General features: G+C 37.7%; 2 pseudogenes; one reads left to right on the forward strand and one right to left on the reverse strand.

The window, feature by feature from the left end:
- The window catches only part of LOC122805956, a 4276-nt pseudogene extending 1935 nt beyond the window's left edge, over positions 1-2341 (reverse strand).
- Positions 2342-2376: 35 nt separating this feature from the next.
- The window catches only part of LOC122805958, a 118172-nt pseudogene continuing 104206 nt past the window's right edge, over positions 2377-16342 (forward strand).

Genomic DNA, 16342 nt, shown 5'->3' on the forward strand with positions numbered 1-16342 from the left:
TGGTACTCAACTCAAAATGGTATAACCCCCACAGTATATGATTCTCACACAAACACACAGTTGCCAGTACTGGGATTAAAACTCCTGCCTATCTAGTTATTTCTACTATAGTGTTACACAGTTATCAGATGCACCATGGAGCTTATACAATTTCACCAAGTCCAAAGCTACTTCAAAGGTGAATTACATCAACAGGACTACTAAATCAGGGTGAGGGGAAGTCTAAAGGGTGGTACACAACTCAAATGGAGTAACCCACACAGTATATGATACACACACACACACACACACACACACACACACACACACACACACACACACACACACACACACACACACTTGCCAGTATTGAGATTAGAAATGTTGCCTGTCTAGTTATTTGTACTATAGTGTTACAAAGTTACTGCACATGCTGCAGAGCTTACTGCACTACCAACTGAACAAAGGTGCTGATAACTGCACAGCTGAGGTAAAGTATTACAGGTGTCAGAAAGTCTACTTTCAGTTTTTCCCATACATCTTGTTAGTTCTTTCTGTTTTGCACTTCATATAGCATAATAGCTTTGCACTTCAGCAGGTTATTGTATCAATAAATGTAGCACACCTGGGAGCCATCAGCAGTACTCTTTCCTCACAGAATTAGCCCCAGTACTTAGTAGTTATGACCACCCCTCCTGGCATGATTGAAGTGCAGTTTTCTGTGCTTTCGTCCATTAACCTGGTGCACTTGTCCATTCTGATGCACTGTTGCAACTGCCTCATGTACACAGACAACCCTCTCCTCTAAACTCCAAACACTCAGACCTGTGAGACTTACCCCTATATCACCAAATGTGGAAATTTGTACTCTCCAGCGAAGAGCACACTAGCTGGTCAAGAGGATAAGGTCAACACCCGCACTGCACCATATGGTACACATAGCTCAACAAAACACCCACTATGACAGCCCTGACATTCACTGAAAAACCATATGACAGTAAGGCACTGCATACAACCTACCTTGATCTGGCCAATGCTTTTGATACCATTCCTCAGTCAGGAATTATTGCTAAACCCACCAAACTAGGCATCAACCCCTATATCAATGAATACATTGCAAATTGCTTCACAGAACACACAGTGTGACAGTGGCAAAATCCAAGTCAGACTGGCAAGCAGTCACAAGTGGAGTCTCACAGGGATCAGTATTGGGTAGTGTCCTCTCCAGCAACTACTTCTCAGGAGTCCAGCCCAACAGAGAGGAACTCTGGCTGACCAAGTTCACAGAGGACTGCAAGCTGGGAGCTATCATTAACTCCACATGTGATGCAGGCATCTTACAGAAAGACCGCACTGAGACTGATGGAAACCATGACCAGAAGCTTAACACCGCAAAATGCATCATCATCCCCTTTGGTAAAACACTCAGTTCCCAGTAAGTACCACATCAATGTGAGCCTAATTAATACTGTAGGCATTATAACAGATCTGGGGACACAGGTTGACAGCAACGTATCCTTCACCCACCACATTGCCACTGTAGTCAGGAAGCCCTTATATGTGGCACATTGCATTACAAAGGGTTTTGCATTCAGGAAGACAGGGGTAATGATCTCTGTCTACTGTTACCTCATTAGACCACTCATCAGGTATTCTGGCCCATTTACCATGTACCTCAGTAGACACCTGCAATAGCTGATGAGGCCACAGAAACACCTCACAAAGAGGTTGCTAGGCATTAAACACACATCTTACACAGACAGACTCAGAAGACTCCATCTATTCTCTGTGTCATATCACCTAGTTAGAGGATATCTGTGCTTGACTTACAAAGCCATATCTGACCCAGCTGTTTTAGACATGCTACACATAAAGACATCCCAATCCCTCCAGAAAACACACTGCAGAGATTTCTGCTCCATTACCACAATCACCACAAAATGCTGGTGGGACAGGTCCCTCACCAAGAGACTGGATATGCCCTGGAATACACTTCCCATACATGTCATGCAGAGCACCTAGCTGACCCTGTTTCAGAGAAATCTTGATGAGCATATAGGTAATAGACAGTTCATCCTGAGGATCACTGCAGTGCCTCTACTTGATGCAGGAACGAGGGAAGTGACATAGGCTGCCACAATGGCAGGGCCCTTCTGTGTGCTAGGCTTGTAAAGGTTCTTGGGCCATTAGCCTACTACACACTTATGAACCTATAAGGGGAATTACATCAGCATGACTGATAAAGTAGAGCAGTGGGTGTTAAAGTTATCAAAATACTTTGTCCTAGAAACAGACCCACTTTGACACACACACTTGCCAAATGTGAAAGAAGAATTCTTACCCAACTAGTTATTTGTACCATAGTGTTACACAGTTATCACACATGCCACAGAGCTTATGGGGTTGAGACCTGATGAAAGGGAATTTGAAGGTGAGTGATATCTGCAGGACTGCTAAAGTGGGAAAGGGAAAGTATACTGGATTGGAATGGACCCAAAAGCTTTAACTTGTAAACACGCACACATTTTGACATTTGCTATGACTGAGATTAGAACTCCTACCTAACTCATTCCTTGTACTATAATGTTATGCTGTTATCACACATTCCACAGAGCTTATAGGGCTGAGGTTTGATGAAAAGGACTTCTAAGGTGAGTGTTATCTGCAGTACTGATAAAATGGGAAAGGGGAAGTATACTGGTTTGGAATGGACCCAAAAGCTTTAACTTGTAAACACAAGTTAAAGAACTCCTACCTAATTAATTATTTGTACTATAGTGTTATGCAGTTATCACATGCAGCACACAGCTTATGGGGCTTAAGCCTGATGAAAGGGACTTCTAAGGTTACTGATATCTGCAGGACTGCTAATGTAGGGAAAGGGGAAGTGTACTGGGTTTGAATGTACCCAAAAGCTTTAACTTGTAAACACACACAGACACAATTACCATGAATGACATTAGAAATCCTACCTAACTAGTTATTTGTACTATAGTGTTACACAGTTATCACATGCATCACAGAGCTTATAGTACTGAGGTCTGATGAAAGGTACTTCTATGGTGACATACATCTTCAGGACTGCTAATGTAGGGCAATGTGAAGTGCACTGGGCTGGGAAGGCCTGTTGATTCCTAGATCCTACTGACAGTTCTCTAAGTGTATGAGCATGCCCAGTGTGAACTTCTATAGTACATGTGGAACTCCATTCCAGGAATTGTTGTGCTCCAGTCCAGTTTGTTTTGTACTACAGCCATATCTCTCAACCTGTTGGTGCAGGTTATCTGGAGACAGCCTATCAACATTGGGGGACAATGGGCCATACGGTGATTGTGACTATTTCTCTCAGTAATGTATGGGTTGTTAGGGTTACAGGGCTTGTTTTAGCAAACATCTGACATATATGCTGTTTGACACTGTCATGTATTGTTTCAGTACCTCTTGACATACTCTTCAGATCATCACAGTGATTTACCAGAGGAATACAGGGTGGTTGATGCACACACCAAAATTATGGGCCAATTGCTACACATTCTTGCACAATACAGGTAAAGGTGTTGAGACGAAAGTGCTTACCATTGGAGAATTAAAGGATTATTTATTGCTTCTGTTGCTTTGTTTTGTTTTTGTGTTTGAGGAGTTGGAGTATTTGCTGCTTTTCTGAGGCTAACTGAATATCTGATAACATCAGTTTATCATAATAATCCAGAGAAAGGTAGCCTTTTTAGAATTTATAGAATTGAAAAAAGTAAGATGCATTTTTATGATGATAAATATTGGGAATAATTTGTAACAATTAATGACTATTATCCAAAGGATAGTGTGAAAAAAATGATTCTAACATTATCAATTCAAATCTCAATTTCTTTAAGATGGAGTCTATACTCCTGGAGGTTTCTACATAGAACATTTTTCAGACCTCACAAAATACAGTTGATCTTCAAAAAAATGTTTGTTGGAGATGTGGATTAGATATTATTGCTGACTAGCAACACATGTTTTATGAGTTTAACATAATCAGACCTTTTTGGAACAATGTTATTTTTTTTCTTACAGGCTCTATTTAGTGATAAATTTAAATTAAACAAATTATTAATTCTTTTTAATGCACCAGTGCCTACCTGTGATAAAAAAGCTGATCACCCTCTTCTTTGGATAAGTCTTGGAATGGCAAGAAAAGTGATAACAAAAAACTGGAAGACAGCAAATATACCACCTATGAAAGTATTCTTTAACACTGCAACTGAAACTTGTCATATGGAAATTTTAACCATCAAACAAAAAACACTAAAATTACTTCTTTAAATTCATGGATGAAACTAAAGAGACTGTTGAATAAATGAACACTATTTCAGTTTGACATGTATATATTTACTAAATATACTCTATGCTTTCATAATGTTCTACTGGACACCTTGTACATAGTTCTTTGTTTTGTTCTTTATGGCTATTTGTTGATAATTAGTTTTTTTTTCTCTTGTACAAATGCAATTTCTACTGTATATAATTATATATGTAATAATTTTGTCGCTTATTTGAATTTAATAAAAATAATTATTAAAAAATGCAATTGGAAATAGCCTTTAGTGCTAATCTGTTGCCAACAAATGGAATTATATTCCATGGGCTATTAGAACTCTAATCTACCATATTTCCTTCAAGCATCTCCTGAAATACTACATATCAAACTTATGGCTCTGCTTATGCTCTAACCCTGATTGAATTAAATCTTGTCTACTTTTCTCCAACCTAATCTGTACAGATACTCTACCCATCTCTACTTCCTCATCTTCACCTGGCTATCCTACCCTCTCTACCACTTTACATAACCTTTTCCTATCACTTCCTCCCCATTTGTACTAATACCTTTCCCCTTTACATTTACAATCCAACTAAAAACATGAATTCTACTTAATACTACTGTGAAATGCCAAAAGGATGCTCTCCAGAATTGTATCTAGTGTTTTGTTTTGCTTTTTCTCATTGTTGTCTTTGTAACATATTTTTAGTATATCTCTATGCCTTACAACATTGTTGATTATTTTTGAAATGTATAATTTTCAGCTGTTCTTATGTAATGTGTTTGACATTTTTTAATGTTCTCTTTTAAATGGATCTTTTCTCCCTGTGCCTCCACTGAAAATGGACTCATGTGACCCAGTTGGACATTCCTAGTAAACAAATGTCAATCAATCAATCAATCGATAAATAAATAAATAAATAAATAAATAGATAAATAAAAGCCAGTACCAATGTGCTCTGGCTGACTATGTTTGTAGATGACTGCAAACTAGGAGCAGTCATTGAATCCCCAAATGACTTTGACATCCTGCTGGAAAGTTTTCCCAAATAATTAACTGGTGTCAAAATCATGGACTGAACTAAATGCCAAAAAATTCATTACTATTTCCTTTGGGAAGTCATCTACCCCAGGTAACTACCACATTGCTTATAAACAAAGGGATTATGTCTAGATCTAGGGATGTCATTGTCTCACTTTACTCCACCATCAGTAGGCCAGTCATTGAATATAATGCCCCCTTTAGCATGCATCTGTTCAGACGCATACAACAACTGAATGCCCACAGTGATATCTTTCTAAAAAGATAGAAAGGCCTAAACAACATGTCCTTCATGGACTGAATCAAAGCCTTGTCACTATACTTGGTATCCCACAGACTGCTGAGTTGACCTGTGTTTTGGCATACAAAGCATCCTCTGAACCAGTACCGATGCATTTACTGCATATCAGCAAGTCAAATGTCATCAGAAATACTCAGTCTAAGGATCTAAACCTCTTCTGCATCAACAGAATGGTTTGGAAGGACAGGTATATTTCACAGACTCCCTATCCACATAAAACAAAATTTATCTGTGTCCATATTCAAGTACAACTTTGAGCTCTGGAAGGGAAACAGAAAATGTACCCCAGGACTGCCCCTGTACTACTAAAGGACAGAGGGGGCTCCTAAATGCTTTATCGCATGAATGGGTCCCATCAAGTTACTTATGTTATGATCACAGTTATTCTCATTAGTGGTAATATATACTTAATTATCAACTATGGGATGGGTAAGGCCGATTTATAACCAAATGGCATAGGTTATTTCAAGCACAAAAAGGAAAATTGTCTAGCCTTTAAATGGCCCACAAGTGCAGCTAGCCTAATACTTACCTATGAACCTATAAACCTATGAAAATAAAGACCCACAAATCAAGGTTAATATCCAAAGGATATGTTCATCTTCATCATCAGACCCCATTTCCCAGATTTCTACATTGGTCTGTGATGTTGTATCAACTGTCCCCATCCTTGTACATTAGGTGTCACTGTCCTACCTGGTCATTCCTGAATGTCATAGTTGTTTTGACACAAAATCCATCCATCGCTTTGCTCAGCAACCATTGATTACTCCTGGATTTCTCCTATCTCTCCCAAATTTTCTTCACAATATTATCCTATATTTTCCTGAACATGTGACCAAATGACCATACTCTGGTCTCTCTGACCTTTTCTGCAATTGGAACAACTTTGGATTCTGCTCCAATGTCCTTATTTCTTCATCTGTTCCACAGAGTACATCCTACCACCTGTCTTAGACACCTCATCTCAATCACTTCTAGCTTCCTCCACTTGTCTGCCTTCACTGCCAAGATTTCTTTACCATATAGCTTTACTGGTTACATGTTGGTATTCTTCTGAATCATACACATCTTGACACCCTGTCTTTTGGCTACAGCATCTCTAATTTCACATCTAAAAGGTTATCCAATAAAAAAGGCAACAGGAAAACAAAAGCTAACATCAAAAGCTAAGGATAATTATAAATCCTTCTCTCTGTATATCAGGAGGTTAAAAATATCATACCCAGCATTACTCAGAACTCATTCAAAAGGGTTCCACCTATCAGTATTAAGTGTTTGCTGAAAATATATTGGGTCAAATTCAATACTAACTTCACCCCAGATACATATATACCAAAGCCATATATACCTAAGGACCTAAAATTACTTATCGTCCTAAAAGAACAGTCAGTAAAAGTACTTTCTAAAACAAAAGACATCTCTCTCTCTCTCTCTCTCTCTCTCTATATATATATATATATATATATATATCTATATATGGATCTCATTTGATACAACAAATTTACGTTTCATCGAAATGTAAATTTGCGAATTCAATTAAGTGCATTTTTTCGAAAATGCACTTTCGTGTAAGAACATAATTAAGAAAAAAAGAGAGAAATGAAATAAAAGCATGCAGTTTGCATGTTAGTTTAGTTGTACATCAAGGTTTAGCGTTGATGTACAACTAAAACTATTGCTGAGATTGTGGTACAGTGGGGATAAGGGAATATTCCTTTTGAATTTACATTTCGGTGAAACGTAAATTTGCTGGATCAAAGTAGATCCATATATATATATATATATATATATATATATATATATATATATATATATATATATATATATTCTCTACTATGGGACTGAATAACATACCAGGCTGACTGCTGAACATCAGTAAACATGCATTGGTTGACATGCTCCAACCTGAGCCACTCTAATTGCTTTGTCCCAGAGGTTTGAGGCACAGCGGTTGTTTTGACTCTTCACAAGGGCAGTCCATCCATAGATCCCAGGAGTTAAATGGCCATTAGTGTGACAAACCTCATCTACAAGGACATGTAATATGTCACAACAGAAGACCACTTATGGTTGACATCAAAGATCAAAATAATACTAATTTTGTGAACTTTAATTGTACTTTGACTTAGGAATAGGGTCCATTCCCATCATGGTAATATAAACCCAAAAGACTTGGAGAAACTTAAAAAGAGAGAAGTCATGTAAGAATATTCCACATTCATGGACAAAAGAGTGCTTAAAAATTTATAAGATACACCTTACATTGATCGATTCCATTTTAGCAGCCATGAAGCAGTGGCAAACCACTTTGCAGTTAAGCAATGATAAAGGACAAACTATTATTCCTGGGATAAAAATTCAAAGTGGGATATTCCATGGTGACTCCGTGTTACCACTTTTCTTTTGTCTTGACCTTAACCCATTAAGTTTTCTACTTAACAAATTAGGTCATGGCTACAATTTGGCTTCTCATCTTCTTTTTTGCGGATGATTTACAAATGTACAGTTCATCAGATGAGGAACTGAAAGGACAACTGCAAGTGGTTAAAACTTTTTCAGATGATATAAGAATGTCATTTTGTCTTGATAAATGTGTAAAACAACCTTTAAAGCAGGAAAGCTGCAGCACCAAGAAAACTTCAGCCTGGGACAGAAATGTGATATAAAAGAACTTGAGCAGGAGGGAGTATATAAATATTTGGGAATCAATGAAGGGTCTACAATAAAACACAGACAAATGCAAATGAAACTTAGTAAGGAATATTTTAGAATACTAAAATTAATACTGAAAACAGTGCTGACATCTAGGAACAAAGTCTAAGCTGTAAACCAAATTGCTCTTCTTGCCCTAACTTACAGTTTTGGAGTAATTGACTGGCCCCAAAAGGTGTTTAAAGGATTGTGCAAGAAACAGGAAAGATGATTCATGCTTATCAAATGATTTATAAATATCAGTGTATACCAAGACTATACAATCCCTGTTCTGAAGTAGGTATGGGTTTCCTCGACATTAATTCCATGTGTATATCTGCAATTGTAGGACTGCATACATATCTACTGACCTCACAAGACCTAAATGTAGTGAAAGTTTTAAAATATGTGGAGCAAAAGTCGAAGATGATGTCCCTGCTTAGCTTAGCAGAAGTATATTGGTGGAAAGCAGAAATGAAAATCAAATCAGAAGTAGATAAAAATCAGGCAGCAACTGAATGTGCAAAAAACAAAAGAAAGAATATAAGATAAAGGATCAGATGAGAAGGCAAGAAATTTGGAAAATGCATAAATATAGTTGCATGTATAGAAAACTCTTGGAACATCCTCATATTGATTAGGTCTCTACACAGGAATGGTTAAGGAGAAGTGATTTTAAACCAAAATATGAAAGGTAATTTTAGCAGCCCAAGACAGTAGACATGTTCGATGGACTTTGTAAACCGACATGTGGGAAAAACAGATAAATGTAGGTTTTGTAAAACAGAATAGGAAACAATTGGACATTTTGTTCATTGTGGTATGCTAATGGCAGAATGACTGTATACTGAAACGCATAATAATGTAGCAAGACTGTTACACTGGTGATTGTGCAAACATTATAATATCGAAGTAGCTGAAAAACACCAGAAACATGAGCAACAAAGCATCACAGAAAATGATAAAGTCTACATCACATGGCATCACACATTTCCAACAATTCAAAAGACAGATGCGAAAAAACAGATATAGTGGTCCATGAAAAGAATACAAAAGTAGCATTGATCATTGAAATTGCTACACCCAGTGACTACAGTGTCTGGCGTAGAGAGAGAGACAAAGACATAAAATATTAGAATTTGCAAGCAGAAATTAGAGCAATGTGGAAGAAAGATACCCAGACAGTTCCAATAGTAGTAGGAGCAATGGGTCTTATAATAAAAAGAATCTGCAATCATATTTAGATATGTTACCAATACATATAACACCATACAAATTGCAGAAGGAGTCAATACTAGGCACATTGTGGGTGCTGTGAAGAACACTTCTGGCTAACATTAAAGACTGAAACAATACTAGTTTAATGAACTTTAATCTTTCTTTGACTTAGAATGGGGTCTATTCCCATCATGGTATTAAAAACCCAAAGGACTTGGAGAAATAAAAAAGAGAAAAGTCATATGAAATAAAATAAAAGATTTGGTGAAGTTAAAACATAGAAATATGCCACTTATGATGGTCTAAAACCTTCACATGGAAACTAGTATAAAATTCAGCTGGATTTGCACAGCAAGAGAAGGAGCAGGAAACAGTGGCAACTCTGAAGCAGGCAATGTTGTGGAGTGATAGGCCAATGAGTTCCCATATAAAGGAGCAGCAGATGATACAAAATGCAACTGAAGGGGATATGTCATGGAAAGGTGCTCTGGAACGTTCTGTAGAATGCGCACAGGCAACAGAGATCACAGAATGTGCTATCAGATTAGAAAAAAATGGTCTAAGGGAAGAATTGTTTGATTTAATAGAGATGGGTACACATATTAAGACCGATTAAATAAATACACAGAAAGTATATAAGACCCAAAATGTCAGAAGTCTTATAAAACAGATGAACCCTGTAATCAAGAATGTTAACATAAATTCATCTGATATAACCAAAATAAATGGGATAATTTACTGTGCAGGTAAATTAGTCACAAATAAGGTATCAACACAGAAACAGACACCAATAAGGGACCAGGAAGGAAAGAATTACAATGCTATCACGAAGCATCAAATAACGAAAACCATAAAGCAATTAAGACACAAAGTGTCACTGTTAGAAGAAGAATACAGAAGAGAGAACAGATCAGCAAAAATTCTTAGAAAAACAGACGTGATAAAAGAAGTACACAGTATCAGAAAAGAGCAGGATCTATTATACACTATTGTGAATAATAAACAAAAGATGTCAGCACAGGCATTAAAGATATTCAGATAAATATAAAGGAAAAGTACAAAAATAAGAAATTCACTGATGACCCAATAAAGGTTTTATAGAGAACTGGGAAACAAAGCAAAAAGAATAGAAAACACCACCAAAAAGAAGAAAGTGACACATTTTTGAGAAATATGTATGAAGACCCTGTGCAACATAACAAAGACTCTGAATGGATGGAAAAATTAAAAGAAAACAGGATATGAAATGGGATGAAGTAAAGGCCTGAGAAACTGAAATGAAATTAAGAAAAGCTCCTAAATGGAAAACCCCAGGCACAGGTGCAGAGGTGGCAGAAGCTGGGGAGGGGGGGAGGTGGAGGTTGAGAAGGCACTTAGTGATTAAAAAGGGAAATTTTTTTAAAACTATTTATTACAACAACATAGGTTCACTTGGAGGACATTTTAAGCTTAGCCAATTTCCCTTCTGGTACTTGAACTAACATTTCCTGACTGTTCTTACTTATCCCATGGCTGATAATTTTATATTAGCTCTAGTGAGAATAACTATGATCATACCATAGATAATTTGAAGGGACCCTTTTAAGGAATGCAGCATTTAGGAACTGCCTCTATCCATTAGTGGCACTAGCGACAATCTAGGAGTACATTTTCTATTATCCATCCTTATTTGAATATGGACAGAGATGAGCTTTGCTTTACTTGAATGGATAGGCTATTCTGGAACAGTGGTAGCCTGTGATATATATCCATCTCTCCACAACATTCGGTTTAGATATCCAGACTGAGTATTTCTGTTCCACTTGACTTGCTGATGTTCATTAGGTCCATTAGTATTAGGTCAGAGGATACCTTTTTTGCCAGACATGTCACCTCTAAGCACTCTGTAGGATACTGAGTATAGTGATAAATCTTTGAGGTGGTCCATGCAAGTCCTATTGTTTAGGACTTGTATCCTTTTATTAAGGTGTCTCTGTGGGTATTCCAATTGTTGCATGGGTCTGGACAGATACATGCAAAAGTGAACATTATACAAAATGATTGACCTAATGAGGGCTTTGTAAAGGGGGACAATAACATCTCTAGATTTAGTCACAATCAATTTGTTTATAAGCTGTGCAATATAGAAAGATGTTTTTATGGCTCTGGGCACATGTTGGTAAAACGTTAGGTCACTGTACTCACAAGTTCCCAAATGCCAAACAACTGGGTCAGTTCTCAGGGGGCACTTTCAATTTGGCAGTTCCCTGGAGTAGATGACTTCCGAAAGGATATGATAATGTCATTCTAGCTTCTGATCATTTATAGTAAATAGCAAAATACCAGAGCTGGATCATGGTCAAATGGGGCCCTAGCAGGGTAATAGATTGGGCACCCCCAGAGCAGCCCCTCCTGCAGCAACCCACTCCCCAGCCACACCAATGTTCCACTAATTGGCCATTTCTCCTCAGTTACCATAAACACTGATCAAACCTCTCAGAGTGCATACTGTTTTCTTATTTACTTCTACGATGATTACAGAAATTGAAATAAAATAATGCAAACACCGAGCCATTTGTTAAACAAACAATAATGTCTCACAATGAAAACAGACTTAGCATGAGCAGTAAACTTCTTTGACCTTGAAACTCACATTCATTGAAATGGCATGAAAACCACATTCATTTTGCATCTGGCCAGTGGAGGATGAAGCTTACCTCTGGGCTGTTTTCAAACCATAGGCTCCTTACACATTTTTAGGGCCATGCATACATATATGCATTATTTGATTCACATTCCTGATTGTATTAAATTACTTTCTTTGTATAATACAGCACCAATTGTTAGAATGTGTTTTAAATTTATAGTTTTGAACAGTCTTCTATTAAGCAATGAAACAAAATATATGAACCAATAATGACAAAACTACCCATTTCAGAAAATTTCAACCATAAAAGGCCACTCAAACTTCTGTCATTACAATCCACTAATATCAGTCATCATGGTCTTTCAGCTTTTCCTGGTTAGGGGTGGCCACAGTGGAACTCTGGTCTGCTAATGATTGGCAGTGGATTTTTATGGTGCCGAGTTGCCAGCTCGACGCCCAACCTTCAAAGAAGGCACACTCATTCACGCACGCACCTACCTGCATGTCTTTAGACATCACTCGACCATGGGGAGGACATGCAGACTTCAAAATGAAGGTGCTCCAGCCGAGAATTGAATGGGAGAACCTCTTGCTGTGAGGCAACAACACTAACCGCTGCACCACCACGTATGCAAAATTTCTGCAGAAGTTGGTCATCTAAATAATTCCACATTAAAGGGATCTGTAACTAATGAAGAGGTTACTGCTAGCAAACCACTTTATATTTCATTGTTTCATCTACAAATAAAGTGGGTGTTGCCCTTGAAGAATAAATTACCTATGTTACATTAAAAAAAATAATAAGCTAGTAATATTGCAATAGGGAATGGATGGCAAACTGATAACAGGTTTATAGTTACTAGGTTAGTCCTCTAAAGGAAGACATTCACAGGACTGCAGTGTGCACTCCCTTTAAAGTACAATACAGTACAGTATCAGCCATCTCTACATACTTTGGGAGTAGAACCCACAGCCTTCTACATCAAAAGCAAGTATACTACCTGTTGTTCTACTAACAATACAAACAGACTTAGTATAAGCAGCATGAAACTTAACTTCCTCTGAAGCTCTCAGTTCCTTGTAAAATCCACTTGACACTCAAATAAATCTCTCAACTACGTAGCACAACAAATCTGGAAAAAGCAAAATGTATGGGGGGGGGGGGCAAAAGCCCAAAACCAGGGACACATTTTAAATATTGCTTGTGTAATCTTAGAAAGTTGCTAAAATAAAGTGTTTTGTGTTACCATGTGTTTCCTGAAACTTAAAGGGCAACCATTATTTAGTGAATTCAGTTCTCGCTTGTTTGCCAGAAAACCACAAACTGTAAGCGGAACAGACCAAAAGAATGAGCTAAACATTCTGTGAAAATCTGGACAGCTGAGAGCTATGGTGGTAACCACAAGTGGTGGTATGGGAAAAGAATTCAGGCTCTGAGCCTGAGTAACACTAACTTCCAGATATGCCTAAATAGGGCATTTTACACACACACACACACACACACACACACACACACACACACACACACACACACACACACACACACACGCGCGCACGCACACAGGTGCTCACACACAGTAAATAAGAGAACACACATGCGCACGCACACACACAGAGCAAATAAGAGAACACACACGGACACAGAGCAAATAAGAGAACATACAAACACAGAGCAAATGAGAAAACACACACACAGCAAATACGTGAACACACACACACACACACACACACACACACACACACACACACACACACGCACACACAGCAAATAAGTGAACATACACACAGAGCATATAAGAGAGCATATACACACAAAGCAAATAAGAGAACACACACATACACACAGAGAAAATAAGAGAACACACACACACACACACACACAGAGAGAAAATAAGAGAACACACACACACACACACACAGTGCAAATAAGAGAGCACACACACACAGCAATACAAAAACACACACACACACACACACACACACACACACACAGCAATAAGAGGACACACACACACCACTTGACAAACCAGAGCAATAAGAAAGAACACTGGGGAGTCCTCAAACTGTACTGAACCTAAATGTACCAAGAAACCAAAACTCTCTTTACCATAAGGAAGCATAATTCTGGCAGCAATCAGCACTCAAGGGGTAGCATAACCCTCCTTAAAAAGCTATACATTGTACCAGAAACCACAAGCACTCATACACACTTACCAATTAGCTAGCTGAACTTCCACACGCTTATGTTTAAATCCATGTCCTTGTTAGTGTGCAACACATGCATGGGTCCTAAAGAACACAAATCCGCATTTAAGTCCTCCTTAAAAAATAACAGTAGCTGTCACTTCATAAATTTTTCCCCAAGAGACAGGTCTTGCAGCTTAAAAGTGGGGGGCACTCCCTCCCCTTTGATCTATGGTTCTGGTGCCCTTGCACAGATGCAGTACCTAATGTCTGGTTAAAAGTATTAACATCATTACACAAAGATTTGCCCCAAGTAAGAATTACTTATATGTGCCTCCTGAACAGACACTGCTGTGGAAAAACATACTCTTCCTTAAAAGTGAACCTATAAGGCATCCTAAAAACAACAGACCAACAACTTGCCTTCCGATGATATACAAACTATATAAAGGAATTAATAGAGTTTATAGTCATTTAGGAGAAAACTCAATCATGATAATAGAAAAAGGGTAACAAAAGAAATTCCTGTGGAACAAAGGATCATTTGTTGCTAAATAAAACCATAACAGAGAATTGTTAAAAGGGAAAGAATCTAAATATGGCATGGATACGTCACAAAAAAAATTTGACAGCATCCCACAGTCATGAATAAATGGGGTGCTTACATATTATAAGGTACATCCTACACTGATAAATTACAGTACAGTGATCACACCATATTGCAATTCAGAAATGACAAAGGGCAAATTATTACACCAGGGATAAAAATATCAAAGGGGGATATTTCAGGATGACTCTTTGTCACTACTGTTGTTTTGTCTTGTCCTTAACCCATTAAACTGTTTACTTAACAGATTGGGTCTTGGTTACAATTTGACTCCCAGAAAACACCCTTGCTTCAACACTTCTCAGCTCCTTTTTGTGGATGACTTAAAATTGTATAGCTGAATTGCATCTAAAGCCATTTGTAGACCTACAAGTAGATACAAGTGTTTTTTTTAATTATCTACAATTTTTGTGCTTCATTTATTGATTTGTTTGAATTTATCACTGTTTTCAGCCTGCACTTGTTAAAGAAATGTCATCTGTTTGTCAGTGTATTGCTTTTAGGTTGTTAACAATATCCTGATATTTCCTAACCTCATCTGATACTGCAAAAGCTATTCTGAGTTTGCCAAAATATTTCTAAGTTTTGCAAAGCTTTTCTGTGATTATAGAAGTTTCCTATGTTTGTGCACATTTTTTTCATATTTGGGAACATTTCTCAGGGTTTGTGAACTCATTTCTAATAATTGCTGATGATGAAGGAGCTCTGCCTTTTGTTGTAAAGCATTTGATACTGCATTTATGTTAAACCAGTTTGTTTTAGATTAAGAGGATTTTATTCTGCACTCTGATGGGAGCAGAGGGCTGATTCAAACCATTTGAGTTAGGCACTGCTGGTGGAAGGCTTTTGTTTATCTGATTGGGCTGAGGGCTTAACTGTGTAAAAGTCTTTTTTCCTGCTGGTATAAAAGCCTCAATACTATTAAACACTTTCACTTAGCTCTTTAAATGACTCTCTCCTACTTTCTCCCATCTACTAAGGGTCTGGTATAATGGATAGGTACTTCCTTGTCATCTGTGTTTCTGCTCGGATGGATATGGGCATCTTGAGGCAGTGTAGTAAATGCCTCATGTTCACTGAAAACCATTTAATTTTAGAACAAACACAGAGTGTGAGAGATATAGATACACAATGTCATTAGAGCCAACACTCTTACATAAACACATGAAAAGTGCAAACCAGGTTTCCAGCATTACACCCCAAACTCTTACTACCAACACAAAGGAACAAGCACATAGACACACATAAGTGGAGATACTCACATGTAATCTACCTGAAACCCCAAGACCTCTTAAAAACTTCTCTCAGTGGAACAATACACCTCAAAAAAGACAGCACCTCACACAACACTTAACTCAGAAAATCATAGTAATCCTGCTTCGAAGCCTATA

The sequence above is a fragment of the Protopterus annectens genome, chromosome 7.part0 (genome assembly GCF_019279795.1).
Source record: "Protopterus annectens isolate FY-2018-M chromosome 7.part0, PAN1.0, whole genome shotgun sequence".
In the NCBI taxonomy this organism is placed as follows: Eukaryota; Metazoa; Chordata; order Ceratodontiformes; family Protopteridae; genus Protopterus; species Protopterus annectens.